Consider the following 14,312-nt stretch of genomic DNA (forward strand, 5'->3'; position numbering starts at 1 on the left):
AAGACTCCCACTGCTGTTGTTTTTATGTATGTGCTAGGCTGTGAAGGAACACCAACCTGGGTGGCCCGGGAAGGCACAGTGACACATTCTGGCTTATCTCACTTCTTCATCTCCACCCAGAGAAATCCCCAAAGGAGGGTCCATCTGGATGGCCACCATGGCCAGAATGCCCCACTGAGGGACGCTGGCACACACAAAGCTTACCTTTTGCTTTCTCCCCCTCCATTTACTCCAAAATACCCCAGTTCCGTTCCTCAGACCCACTGGAGCCTGAGGGTTTCAAATGAGCCGGAGGAGGCAGGCGCATTGTTAAGAAAATGGGAAACAGAGTAAAAGTGGATTCTGACCAAAAGGCAACTCCTCCAAATATAGTATGTTCCAAAATAGGAACAATTGGGAAGTCAAAACAAGGGGGGGAACGAACCCGGAGGTCATGAAAAAAGTCTCAGCGTAAGGGAAGTTCGAGGCTGTCAGCAATGTTCTGTCACTGCCCACTTGTGACTTGCCCAGAGACATGGATGGGGCTGAGAATCTAAGATTCTCCCTCCTGTCCAGACCTTTGTTTCTGCTAGACCCTACCACGTCCTGGAGACATGGGAGTGTGAACTAATAGGCATGGAATTACTTACGATAATAGTTTCCAGAGCGATTACATTACTTTTGGATTCTAAACACAGGTTTTGTTTCTAAAAGAAAACTATGTTGTTTGTTTCTAATACTTGCCTTTTTTTTTTTTGGAATGCTTGTCTGGAGTTTTCTCCATGGAAGGCGGCAGTAGCAATATTATTTTTCCTAAATAAAAAGCATCCAAAGAGCCATTTAGCAACTTACCATGCATAAATGCAGCCAGATTAAAAAATGTGTGAGTGCAGTCCTGTAGTTCCTTGCGTCTCAGCATCAAAGCCGGAATGTATTAGTTTGTGTATAATAGTGTGGTTTTCTTCAATTATCTTCTACACTGATTACTGGCTATTTTCTAACATTAAAATAATATACTGTCTATGCAAGACATTTTAAAAAATGCAAAAAAATAAATAAAACATAATTTACTCAAGTCATATATAAGCATATATATAATTGATTTATTTCTCCCCTTTCTGTCTCTTTCTCTCAGTAGATGGAGTCAGATATAGATCTACCGACTTTAAAATTGATACATCCAGATATATGGATATTGTATATCCAGACAGACATGCACACACATATAATAAATATTTTGTGTACTGTTTTTACTTAAAATGTCATAAGTTTTATTTCTATTTTCATGACTAAAATCCAATGTACAATCTCACGTAAACAAGCAACTTGAACACACATTGCTGTCTGCACCCTTCATGCATTCTTTATTATAGGATCTTAGCTGCAGATTGCTGAGTGATAGTTACAGACCACCTGATACCAGGACCTACTGTCAAACAGCACCAGTTTACACTTTCAAGTGGAATATGAAGTAACCGTTCTCACAGCAGCCTTGTCAGCACTGAGGGCCATCTACTCTAAAACTGTTTACTTTTGAAAGAGGTGAATGTTTCAATTTGCATTTCTTTACCAGAACGCTTCCCTATATCCATTCGCAATTTGCATCTAGGATGCAAGATGCATCTCATATTTCAAAGAGTCAGAATGGATTAGCTACTGACATTGACTGCACGGCTTTCTTCGGAGTATTTACCGTTTTACCGACCTGATCGCTTGTTTGGTGAGTCCTTGCTGAGACTAAGGCTGAGCTCCCATTTCTGTTCTCCATACACACCAGGAAGTAGAAGACTATCATGAGGCAAAAGCATCACCATGTCCATGTGGGACAACCAACTTCCTTCTCTTTTGTGGCTTCAAAGAGCAGCTTTAACCCTCATCCGTTGTGCTGAAGAGAAGATCTGCAGGTTATTTCCTCACTCATTTATTTTATTTTTAATCTCACACGCCATGCTTGTAGGCAGGAGGGACCCGGCAAATGCTTGTCTAGTGACTGACCATGGCTCCATCCCCTCACTTGATAAATGCAGGGTCTAACAATAGAAACAGAAAAACATATAACCCAACACTGCCACTAAGGAGTGCTACAGTGAACATGGTGCATCTCAGAGAAGGCTGTGTGGCTCACACGTTGAGGCTTATTTGTAATGGATAATATAATAACTGAGCTAAATCTTATAGGATGAGAAGGAACTGGCTATGAAGATGAGGCAGAAGCAGCTTCCAGGCAGAAGCATCACTGTGTGTTTCAGAACGTCTGCACTGTTTGGGGTGAAAAGATTGTGAAGCCTAGATTCAATGAGTAGCTGAAAGCAAGACCCGAAAGAAGCAGGTGGAGGAGATAATGAGGAGTCTTGCTCCTCACGCTAAGAAATCCACCCAGGTTTCTCCTGGGGGTGACTGGAAGCACTTGAAAGATGTGAGCAACGGAACTGAAATTTACACCAGCGCCAGCTCAGAGTGCACAAGCGATTGGAATGTGGGAGTCAGATAAGCCTGAGTTACAAGCAAAGGTGGATCCACTAACAAACAGACAAGTGAAATAATGGATAAACAAAAGAAGCTTGTAGTCAATGGGCGAGTGAGTAGTCATGGCTTAGGACAGAGGTAGAGAGGCAGAAAGAGTGAAATTTTAGACAATACAGTCACCTGACAATAGGGAAAGACAGCCTAACCTACCAATGTCACATGAAGCAAGAGCAATCTATTCAAGCCAATGGAATAATGACAGCTGATAATGAGAAATGTCTGAGTTACCTACAAGTTTCTAGTGCTTAGCGCTGGAAAGTGAGATTGCAGTGATTTTTTTTTTTATTATGTTCTTTCTTATTTTTAATATGTATTTTATTTTATATTATAAATCATATAAATGTTATTTTATATGCATTTTAATTATTCTGCAATGTTGTATATTACCAAAAAAAATGTTAGTTTTGAGCAACTAAAAATGAAGGGGCAAATAATAACGGTCAGCATATGAAGTATCCACCTGTAGTATAGGGTTTTACAGGTGTCTCTAATCCTCACAACAGTGCTACAAAGTATTTACTGCCCTCAGAGTTAAAAAGGAACTAGTCCAAGTGCACAGACTAGTGTGCTAATTACAGAAACAACCCATTTCTCCACCCTCCTCTATATCCATATCCTTTGCAGTATGACTTTTAACCTCCTCTCATCAAGAGATAGAGTCTGTTTCCCCACCCCTTGAATCACAGCTCCTCTTGTGACTTTCTTCAGCCAAGTTGTCATATGGTGGCAGTTGAGAGCTTGGGCTGGGAGATCCATCAGACACCTCTACTTTCTCCTCTGCAGTCCTCCCTGTACCACGTCAATAAGGCCAGGCTAGAGTGCTAGGTAATGAAAGACAGTGTCCCAGCCACATCCATCACCCCAGATAACAGCCAGACAAACTGTGAACCATCCCACATGGAGTGTGGCCATCCTTAGATCAGCCTGACCCTGGCTGACCTGCTATCTGACAATAGAGTCCTGAGCATGCCCAGCCAAGATCAGGTGAACTGGCCAAAATCAGCAGAACTACCCAGCTGACCCATATATAATGGTTGTTGGTTTAAGACATTTAGGTTGGAGCAGTTTGTTACACACCAGTAGCTAACTGATACAACAGAAAGTGGAAGAACTACTATTCAAACCCAGGTCTAGGCTTCTCGGTGTGTCTCTCAAGCTTCCTCTGCCTCAGTTGCACTTAGGCTTCACACCAAGTTCTCTTTCCCTGCCTCTCCTTTCCAAGTGCTTTTAAAAGGAAAGAACTCATTCTATCTCTACTCAAGATCTACTCTTACCACTGTATTTAAATTTAAGGATTCCTCCAGGACTGCCTAATATTGTTTTGTTTTGTTTCAAATAATTTATCAATATAAGTAAGTTGCTGGAATGGAGCATTTCCACACCTTGGTTCACTAATAAAATTAGAATGAACTTAAGAATATACTTCCTTGTATGCCACCTTCACATATTTTATCTGGTTTTATATTTATATTACTACGAGGTTAAAAAAAAGGATCGTTATACCAATTTTACAGGTAAAACAAACAAAACAAACAAAAATCAAGACCGAGATAGATACAGAGGACTTGTCTGGGCTCAAGCGGTGAATCAGACACCCTGCCTGCAAGCTCAGGCTGACCTCACCACCAGACCATGAAATCTAGATTCTGACCCAGAATTATTTAATCCAGCTGTGAGACTTAGGAAGCCATTTCACATGCTGGCTTTCTAGTTAAAAATAACAATTCATTTCCTACTGCATTTCAAACACCGCTGGTTTAACCGAGATTCTTCACTGTCCCCAGAAAGCGTAAGGAAACCATGAGCCCCCAAAGAGTGCAATAACCTCCCAGACGGTAGACCCCTGTCTCTTTCCTTTGCTCTGGATCCCTAGAGCACAGGAGAGGAACATGACATGAAATAAGGAAGTACAAGTATTAAGCATCTAGGTGCTAAATTCTTTAAAATACTCATTTAATCCTCATACAAGCTTATTTCTTGCAAATGTCTCCATTTTATAGATGAAGCATTAAGACTCAGGGTTTTAGATATTTTTCCTAAAATAACTCAGCGAATGAGTGAGAGAGTCACACTGTGAATGCAGGATTGTTGGGTTCAAAATGGACAAACTTTTTTTTTCTAATCACCCGCCCCTCTTACCCAAGTAACTGACACGCTCACCTGCCAGACAACCACCAGGGTTCTATTCTAAATCAGTGGCCTCAGGCAGCTATTTCTACCAGTGATTACAAACGAGGAAACCAGCTCCAGTTAAAACAGAATAAGCATAATAGACGTTAATTTAAAAGCTACTTTCAGATTGTCACATTTCTGAGCCATCAGAGTATACCGCAAAATACAATGGGATTTTCTGATTTGCGGTTTGATTCTGCAGGGAAACAATGCTGCGGGTTCCATGGCCCGTGGGATGGCACCAAGGAGTCTGTGATCATTTCACATAGAGCTGGAGCGTAACTGTAAAGGGCCAGACCATTCCCATTTTGCCTCCTGATTTTCTCTTCATCCAGGCCTTTCCTAACATAGCGTGAACACAAAGGTCAATTTCCTGCAGTCAATTTGAAAAAGGCCAACTCTCAATTAACTTTGCAAAAGGGGTCAGAGGTGATGTGGAGAAATAAAATCAGTGAGTAATGCAAAACACCCATTTCAGCTCTGAGCTCTAATAGCCACTGCTTCCCAAATGCTGACCAGAGCTGCCAACCAGTAGTAACTCAGATAAATGGGCAACCGGTTGCTCAAATCACACCCTTTCTGCTACCCACCCACCTTGGGTGGGTAGCAGATCAACAAGGGAAGAGTTGGAAGACTAGCAACTGGAGAGGGAAGGAAAAAGCAGGAAAAGGGGATATGGGAGTAATATGCAAGCTAAATATTATAATTAAAGTGACTACTATTTAGAATGTATTAGAGTCTTTCCTCCAACCTCACATGCAGACGCATATTTCTCACACATCTTTCATTGCCCTTCCACTCCTGCAGACGAAGCAGCATTTCACGTGCCAAGCAGAGGGCTCTGCAAACTGCTGAAAGGCTATCCTACCCGCCCACACTGCGGAGTAGCTCCCTAAATCCAAACCAGACAGGCCCCTCAGTGGAGAGGTTCACTGTGGTCTACCAAAAATAAACCCCAAATGCTTACTGAGCCCCTAACTGTTGACATGGGGCAAAAGCAGGGACTTTTCAGGATGTCAGGCTCCCTAAAGAAAGGTTTGGTTCAACCTTCGGGAGTAAAGGACGTGAGGTAGGGGGATGGGGATTTGGTAAAAGGCACCATTCCACCTTTGATACAAATCCCTGTAATCAAAACCATATTCAGCCAGCTCGGTCTTACCTCCAAACTCCCTCAGAGACGCTATAAACATTGGCAGACAATGCATATAATTAAGGTGGAATATGTTCTCATAAATGTTTGTTTCCATCTGCTAGTTGTTTTAGCAAGTACTGGAAGATTTCTTGTGGTCAGTCTGGAGAACAACAGGAGGGGTTCCCAAATCTCCCCTGAGACGCAGCCCGGGAGCACGGCGACAGTGCAGGAGCGTGCAGCCCTGGGAAGCAAAGAAAGGCGGAGGTTAGAGTATGTCTTCCCGCCTGAGTTGTCCAAGAGCAGGGTAGGTGCAACGGCGACAAAACCAAGCTCCCCCTTCCTGCTGTAAAGAAACGCTGAGAGACTGTGAGCATTGTTGTCTTTCAATACCAAGGCGGGGGGAAGTGGGCAAAAGAAAGTAAGAGTGTTCTGGCACCAGAATAATTTCTCCATTACCTCAATTAGTTCCAATGATGTGGAAAAGTTCTGTCTGGAGAAATCAAACTAAACGTAAAATGGCTGAAGCGGCGGTGGTGGCGGCGGTAGGTGTTGATACAGGCATTAGTCAGCAATACTGATGGCAGTGAAGTCACTCAATAGCCCTGTCGCTGGAACCCAGGCCGAGAAGTAAACTCATTAGGTCACCCCCTTTAGTGAAACATGTGGTTTTCAATGTGGCACCAACGCCACCTGGCCTCTGCCAAAAGATTGAGCTGTCTGCCCTTGGAAGGCCCAATTTACTGAGGTGTCTGGTAAAGAAATCTGGCTAAGTACCATTATTATTTTCTACAGAAACATAAATAAGTCCTCTCTCTTAAGCACCCACGTTTGCCATTAGTTACGAGATGCGGGATTTTTCTTGAAGGAAGTAACCAGTTCTTTGTGACTACAGAACACAGAACACAGAATAGAGACTGAAAAAAGAGGAAGAGCCCACAAGAGAGGTGTGGGCTTAACGCAAGGAGGAATCTGCAATGCTTGAAGCTGGCCATGGGCTCCATGTAAGGCAGATGTTAAACTCCCGGTTGAGTGTCCAATGAAGGCTGTGTCACACTTGCCAGACTTCGTACAGAGAGGATCCTTGCATTAGACACTTGCTCTGAACGATCTAGAAATCTCTCAAGTTAAGATCCAGTTAGCAGAAGGAACTGAGAGAACAGAAAACACATAGGTTTCTTTTTCTACCCTGTGTGTGTGTGTGTGTGTGTGTGTGTGTGTTTGTGTGTGTATTCCCAGCCCCTCTTCCCCATAAACCCATAAATCTCTAGACTCGCAAAGATGTTTTCTCATACACAGAGTTATAGTAACATAAGATGTACTCCTTAATGTTTGGAAGAATTGATAAAATTTGAGATGCTCTGTGATGGGTTGCACAACTCTCTTAGTGGTATATTTATCTCTCCCAGCTTAAGGATAACCTTCTTCAAGCGCTTTTGATTTTGATAAAAGGTTGATGTTGATGAGCACAACAGGCAGATGGGTGGATGGATGGATAGACAGATAGATGGATAGATAGAAAGAATATACTGTACTTCCTGTGTGGTCAATGATTTATTATATCCTCCCCCAAACAAAAAACACACTTAGGTATTATATCCAGGTTATGTAACTGAAGAAACTGTCTCAGAGACGTTGAGTAACTAGGCGCAAATCACACAGCTAGAAAGTGGCAGAGCCAGGATTAAGATCAGGAAGGAAGGGACTCCCATCTCTATCCACTCCCTCACACTGCCTCTGTGAGCCCAAGTCAGGCTTCACTGGCTTTGGATGACTTATTTTGAATGATTTGAATGTTAAAACCAATGTCAAGGAGGAGCCAAGGTCCCTACTTCTTTATGCAACATTGTGTAGAGATGGTAACTAATAAATGGCTGATTGATAGAAGGGTTTAAAATGTCTCCTCAAAATGATTTTCCCTTTTTTAACGTGACATAGGACATACCAATCTAATGTACTGACAAAGTTGGAATTTCACACCCCAATAGGAAGCCGGAGCCAGTTGGCTTCAGCCCAGTCCCTGAAAACTAGAAGAGTAGTTAACAATGTCATGAGCCCCCAGGGCACATTGTGAAGGGAGCCAAGTTCAGAATTATTTGAATTATTCGTGAGTCCTTTGGAAGCTCAATGCCTAGAAGCAACCTCTTCTCCCTACAAGTCAAAAACATATGGACAGATCAGAGTGATGAAAATATTAGTCCTCCACTTGGGGAACTCAACAACGTGGAGATGTTTGTGAAAATGTCGTCTGAATTTTCCAGTTCCTAAAAAGAGACTAGCGTTCATAGCTTTTCACAGGGTCCCAGGCAGGAATCCAAGCTAGAAAGGGTCCTTTATCCATGGTTTTACCTCCGATTCTGAGCTCTACCTTCATGACCTTAGGTTTGCTCATTCCGCTAGTCTTCATAATGCTAACCAGCTTTCAAATTATACACAAGTCTTTATGAGTGAGAACAATCATTAGGTAATCATTCTACCGTACATGACTGAGTAGAAAATTCCATATAGTCTATCAAGAAAGGGCTATTTCAGTTGTGTTTAGACTAAAACCTTGATTAGCTGCATCGGTGTTGGAACAGGGGTTGCAAAAATAAACAAAGGCTGCAGATTCACTGGAAATGTCACACCAGGCTTTGATTTCTGCATTCCCCCGAACCATTCTTTCCCTGGTCACTTTTGAGGGCATCACAATGATTTTCACTGTAGATGCTAAAATACGTTATGCTGTTTTGACAATGGCCCCATCATGCCCCAAAGTTGTAAACAAGAACCACATGAGCCGCTGTGAAGTACAGCCTAATGGTGAAGAGCTCGGAGTCACTCCACAAGAAGAACCTCGATTCAGGCACTGCTTCTATCTACCTCTGTGTGATCTTGGGCAAGTCACTGAGCCTCTCTGAGCATCTAAAATGCGGATAATAATAGTGCATGCCTTATCAGGTTGGCGAGAGAAATAAATGGATACTTACGAAAAAGCATCCCGCATAGTGCCTGGCTCAGAGTGAAAGCTTGTAAATGAGAGCTATTCCTGTGATTACAGCCTCTTCCACGAATAGTTTTGTGCTGAGCACTCAGTAGAAGCTCAATATAAAAGTGATAATTTGTAACATGAGGGAGACAATAATCACAAATTGGACTACATTGCAGAGTAATTCTGGGAGTTTAAAATTATTTTATTTTTTTTTTAAAGTGTCTCCCTCGTTACCCAATTCTTTCCCTGTCTTTCTTGTTGCCCTATTTTATACTTTGCTCAAGGCATCGTTTAGTGTTCCAAAATATTAGACTCTTATAGGTATTCAGAAGCCCCAGGAGAAATGGAATACATTTACAGACCCATAAACATCTAAATTAGTGCTATAAATGGGAAATATAGTCTATAGTTGGAGAGTGCCCAATACATAATATGTTGTGGCATAGAAGAGACTTCCTTTTTGGTGGCTGGAAAATCTATTTGCTCTAAGTATTCAATTGTAAAATGGATAATAAAAATAAATAATAGGCATGCTTCTGCCTAAATTGCACCTTTCATGGGAGATCTCAAAGAGTTTTTCAACTGTTAATTTATGACCTCTGGGGAAAAGTAGGTGGCAAGTAATATCTTTCTTCCTCAAATGGAGAAACAGACATAGAAAGGCCGGAGTGACTTGTCCAAGGACACAAGGCAATCCCTGGCCTCAAGCAAATCATCTCAGGAAAAGAAAATGAAGAGGTATTTTCTTCAAATGATTAAAACTTGTATTATTTGTCCTATAAAACCTGAGATGCATCCTAACGTGGCTTGTACAACTGTTAATAAAACTAATAGTTTTCATTAGTATACCAGCTGTCTGATTCCTACAAAACTACCATGAGAGCTCAGCAGCATATATTGGTAACTACTTATTCTTGCTCATTCACCTGCAGGTGGGCTGGGAGTTGACTATCTAGGCTGAGCTCAAGGCTGATCACAACTGGGCGGCCCAAGAAGCGAGTTAAGTCTGGACCTTCCCCCTGAGTCTCTCACTCCCCATGGAGCAGGAGTCTAGCCAGGACAAGATCATCTCATGGCCATGGCAGCGGAGCAACCAAACAGCCCCCACAACTACACAAGTAAATCCTGTCATTTCTACTAATCCTATTCACCAAAGAGAGTCAACAACTGGGCACACGTGGAAGGGTGGAGAAGCATATTCTCCCAACCTGAAGCTGAAAAGCCACATGGCCATGCCACGGATCAGTTTCCTTGGAAGGGCACCACCCCCACGAAAGTCAGAGAAGAGAGTGAATACTCTTAAACTATAGTCAGCACTTCATCATTACTAACATTTCAGACACTTCGTGTGTGCTAAACGGTGGCTGCTTCACGTGCCTCTGTAATTTCTGCTGGACCACTGGCTTGACCCCCCGCTTGGAAGGGTGAAATTTAAATAAGATGGCCAATACCTCTTGTCACTTATTAGTATCTCCTTGATGCCAAGTTAAAAATACTAATCCGAGATTTAAAAAGAAATAACCTAATAACCTAAGGAAATAATACTAATTAATCAGATGAAATTGGCTGATGAAAGTAAATAACTTGAGCATATGAGTCTTCAATCCCTGGGATTTCCAAGTAGCCAGGAATGCTTGACATCTATAAAAGATGCAGTGAAATATCTTTAGCATACTGATGCTCATCGCAGATGAGATCCCGTTAACTAATGGTTTTACCTCCACAAAGCCTCAGAAAACTCAGAAACTCCAGGACGCCACGTGAGGATTCTTCCTGGCTTGCTGCATCCTGGTATAAATCTACATTCCCCTTAAAGTCATTTCACGCAAACTCTACACCCTTCCTCCGATACTCAGCTTCTTTCTTAAACTAGACCAAGATTTCCAGCTTTAATATTCACTGAGGATGAGACAGTCTCTCTCTCTCTCTCTTTCTCCTCAGACTATGCAGAGCCAAAGAAAAATAAAGGATTAAGGCTCTGGTCTAATTTGAATTTTCTAGAGAGCGTTGAGATTAAAGGAAATTGTCACTTTAGACAACAGGCGACCTGAAGAAGGGCTCACTGCCCAGCAAGGCCCCTGAAGGGGTGGCCTGGCTATAAAGGACAAGAAGGAAAACTGGTTGTCCCCTTCACACTATTTTGAAGCCCAGCTTTCTCTCCAAGGTAGCCGAGTCCTCTCCACATCACTGCCAACCCCTGCCTCCAGGCTCTATCTGAATCACTTTCCTCTCTGGTTAAATCTGCAGGTTCCTGCAGGGAGAAGAGGGGCTCCCACTGGTTCACGACTATTTCTCCAGGTTATATATGTCACCGTTTTCCATGCTTTTAACAAGACTCAATTAAAAATTAATCGGTCCAGCATGGCAATTTGAGAGGTAATTGTTTCTTTGCCCGACTCCATGGCCATAGGCTAAAAGCACACCCAGAACCTAAATTAATCATCTAATTGGGATTTTTCCATACTCCAGCCACTCAGCCTTCCAGGGGTCCCTGCAATGTGCTGCCTGACCTCAATAATTAGATTGCCCTAGTGTCCACTCGGTGGCTTTCTGCCCTGCTTTCCCTTCCAATTCCCTTTAGTGAAATGGAAAATAGCCATACATGCTTTTTACCTGGGCCTTCTCCAACGACCAACAGCCTCTATTTTCTGAAGATAAAACAGCACTCATGAGCATATGCTAAAAGCAGTGGGTCAGGTTAATATATTCACCATAGTTTGCAATAGCGAAAGTTGGTTTCAACCCAATGGCAATCTTGGATCTTTAAATAAAGCATGGTCTATTCACACAACATGTAGTCTTTTCATACAGCATATTGCAATAAAAAGATACGAGGAAATGTATGTATACAGCTACAGAATGTTTTCCACATCAAACCTTATATATTTTCGTTCAACACTCATGGCAGTCCTGCAAAGTATCTCTCTCTCTCTCTCTTTCTGCCTGTTGCTCATTTTAACAAAGAAATATATTGAGCAGAAGAAGTTAGGTTACTACTAGGAATATCTGTGTGTTGACATATACTAGCTAACACACAAACATAGTACTTTATACTTACTCTCAATATAAGAAATACATTTTGTTTATTCTTCCCACATTTGACATTAATGTCAATCTTTCGGTTTCTGTAATGAAAGAAGGTGAAGGCTTACATTTTATTATTTCATTTTGTAAACCTGGACATGAATCTTGTGCTTTCCTGAAGAGATGGTATGGAGGAGCCTAAGTATCTAATTTTTTCTTAAGTTGCTACCTGGGGAATAATTAATCAAATTTTTTCACTACGTTCTTCACATAGGTTCATCCATCATACACTAAAGAGCAAAAAAAAATTTTTTTAAGAATTTGGAATTATATTTATCTACGTGGAAGATTATTTCTTATATATGTAATTAACAGTCACAATACCAACCGATGTTTGAGTCTCTTTGGATAGAGCTTAAGTTCTCTTTCCTCCATGAAACTGACCATAAGAAAACATTTATGTTTATCATACATGAATTTTCTGAGTACACTCAAACTATAAATTTACACCTTCTTGCAAACTTTTGCCATTTGTGAAAGCTTTGGCTCACTAAAGACATTTTTGCCACCAGGTAGGTAATTAAGAAATTAATTTTAATTGAATTGACCAAAGCGTACCCTTCAATTTCAAACCAACAACTAAATATCTTTAAATGATACCAGCCAAACATCTTTAGTCAGCTATAAAATAATATGCATATTAGGTATAAACAGTAATAGCTACAAACTTATCTGTGTATTTGCAATTAAGTTAATAGCATCAAAAGAGTTATTCTCCTCTAGACACTAGGATTTAATCTGCCAAGACAGTCAACCTCTTCACAGTAATAAATGCAGCTTCCAATGAAACCTGTTTTTTACAGTCGTATGAAGTTAACGAAGGCCACCGTTTTAATTTCTCTGGGATTACTTATAGGTGTACAAAGAATGGTACCAATTCTCTTTCAAAAAAATCTTTGTTCGTCAAAGAAGTGAATGAATAAGAAGTGTACAAGTTTTACGAGTCCTGATACTTTATTTCTTACGTTGGAACTATTGCTTCGAGACCCTAGTTCCATTACTAGAATGTCTTGGCTCTAGGGGAAAAAAAAATGTTCACAGGCATGCCTCTTCATCCCACTAGACATATTTTTCAAACAGATAATTCTGCCTTTAATGGCCTCACCTCCATCTTTAATAAGACAAGCACTTACACTGACAAATCGCAGTGATACTGCACTCAGTCTAATCGTGGTAAGAATAGCCAAACAGTGCTTGGAAGTTTCAACACTATCCAGTTTACACATTTATAGAAAGTGAGGACAAATCCAATTTTTAATTTACCTCATGTATTTCGTTCTGTAAAATTCAGTGCTCAGGCTGTCAGTGCACAGATCCCATCAGGACAAAATTAAATTATTTACACAGCTGCTAATGGCGTATTATAGATGGCATCGCCATGATCCTCCCCACTACCTCTTAATCATAACAGTCCCAGGGCTTTACTGGCTATCTCCAGGCACAGCATCTCCCTGGAAAGAAGAATTTGCAGAGAGCAGGAAGCTCTAGCCTCTTCCTGTTCTTGTCATGAAGACTCAAGAGGACTCCCAAGGACCTCTGACCTCTTCTCCACGGTCGAGGTTGCCGTAGGGGCTCTTTCTCACTGAGAAAGAACTGCCAGCCTGCTTTCCCCTCTCTCCTTCCTCCCTCCCTGGCCAGCCTCACCTGTGATCACCCAGGGTAGGAAGAGTCAAAAGCCCTCCCCGGGCTCTGATAACAGGGTAGCCTGACTGTAATTACAGGCTTTTGCTTCCCAGCTATCCAAATGACAGTCACAATCGAGACTGAAACTCCCCAGTCAGATGGAATCAATTACTGGGCAAAAGGGGGAGGTTAATTTTCCCCAGAATGAGATACGCCTTTTAGCTTTGCCATCTCTTTCACTCCAGCTGGTGGCTTATTTGGCTGCATTGTTCTCTGGCCATACGAACAGAGTTCCATTAGGAAGGATTTCCAAAAGGGTTGATTTGAAAAGGAAACTCCACCAGGCCCCAAACTCAGTGTGCGCTGAATAGAAGGACTGTTATTAACCAAGCAGCATGGATGGCTAATCACTAGAATTTACACTTGATGGACATAGGGTTAATCCAATAAGAAAAAAATAGAATTTGCCAGGACAGTATCGTTCCCTTCTTGAAGTTCCCCTGGCTCTAATGAAGCAAGACCCAGCACCGAAAGAGTCTTCCTTTTCGGAAACTACTGTGAAACATAAACCAATGCTCGTATTAGAATAATTTCCTAAGTATGATAGAGCATCTCTTTAAGAACAGATAAAATCAAACAACCAATATTCATCTTCTCCAAATGGAACTGCCTCTTCTGAATGGCTTAGTAGGAAGGTCAAAATAGCTTCCATTTAATAGGTGATAATATAACAATAATAATGGTAATAAAGTGATGTATATTCAACTTATACCATGTTTCAAGAAATGCCAAATATTGTTTTCTTTTTTTTTTTAATTAACCCAATCC

General features: G+C 41.4%; 1 long non-coding RNA gene across 2 annotated transcripts in view; it reads right to left on the bottom strand.

Moving 5' to 3' along the window:
- Positions 1-1,320: 1,320 nt before the first annotated feature.
- The window catches only part of LOC140686197 (uncharacterized), a 145,195-nt gene continuing 132,203 nt past the window's right edge, over positions 1,321-14,312 (bottom strand). The window contains exons 5-6 of one of the 2 annotated variants that reach the window (XR_012059837.1): positions 5,837-6,050; positions 1,321-1,864 (exon numbers count right to left, since the gene is read on the bottom strand). This is a non-coding gene — a long non-coding RNA (uncharacterized lncRNA). Of the gene's footprint in view, positions 2,010-5,836; positions 6,051-14,312 lie in introns of both variants that reach the window. The other variant, XR_012059834.1, reaches the window with a different exon arrangement.

This window comes from Vicugna pacos, chromosome 16 (genome assembly GCF_048564905.1).
Source record: "Vicugna pacos chromosome 16, VicPac4, whole genome shotgun sequence".
Classification (NCBI taxonomy): Eukaryota; Metazoa; Chordata; class Mammalia; order Artiodactyla; family Camelidae; genus Vicugna; species Vicugna pacos.